This window comes from Bubalus bubalis, chromosome 4, assembly GCF_019923935.1.
Source record: "Bubalus bubalis isolate 160015118507 breed Murrah chromosome 4, NDDB_SH_1, whole genome shotgun sequence".
Taxonomy (NCBI): Eukaryota; Metazoa; Chordata; class Mammalia; order Artiodactyla; family Bovidae; genus Bubalus; species Bubalus bubalis.
The window spans coordinates 6,465,584-6,466,615 of NC_059160.1; positions in this window are offsets into that span (position 1 = coordinate 6,465,584).

The window sequence follows — 1,032 nt, forward strand, 5'->3', positions numbered from 1 at the left end:
GCCCCGTGGAGCCGGCATGGGTTTATCCAGAACAGGTGCCCACTGCCTGTTTTGTTTTTTGTTTTTTTTTTTCCCACTGCCTGTTTTTAAGTCACTCATTCAACAAGTATTTATTGAGCACCAACTATATGTGACTGGGCTTCCTAGGTGGCTCAGATGGTAAAGAATCTGCCTGCGATGTGGGAGACCTGGGTTCGATCCCTGGGTTAGGAAGATGCCTTGGAAAAGGGAATGGCTACCCAGTCCAGCGTTCTTGCCTGGAGCATCCCTATGGACAGAGGAGCCTGGCGAGCTACAGTCCATGGGGGGGTCACAAAGAGTCGGACAGGACTGAGCGACTAACACAACCCTTTCACTTTTTTTCTGCCCGGCCCCCGCCCGCGCCTTTGCTACCATATGCTCTGTGCTAGGCTCCAGGCATGCAGGCAGCCCAGAGTTCACTGTGATGGGGTAGGACAAGGGGCACGCCACCCTTGAGGAAACACACAGGATGACTTCAGCTCAATGCTAAGTGCTGGGAAGACCACCAGGGGCGGCCTGAAGGGGGCGGGCGGGCCAGGGCAGGTCTTACTGAGGAGGGAACATCTGACCTGATGCCCAAGCGGTAAGGCGGCACTGACCCTGAGGCAAGTGGGGATGGTCTTCCAGGGAGAGGGCAAGGCCTGGAGGTGGGAGCCGGCCAGTTTGAGGAACGAGAAGGCCCCGGGGAGGCTCAGGGGCGCGATCAGAAGTCAGACCAAGCGGGGGCTTCCTCCTGCCAGCCTGGGAAGCCACAAAGAGTTTCCGGATTTTATTTTGGAGCCCAACAGTGGGCGGGGGGGGGGGGGAGTGGGGGTGGCCGCCATCTTCTCCCCTTAGGGGACGGCCAACGAGGCCCAGAGACCGCCAGCGTCCCACTGGAGGCCACATAGCGGGTCGGTGGGTGGGCTTTGGGGCGGGGGGCGGTAGCCAACAGCGCCGGCGGCCACGCGTTCCGCCGGCCCCTCTCCGGGGTACCTTCTGGCGGCTGACGGAAGCGGGCGGGGCGGGGCC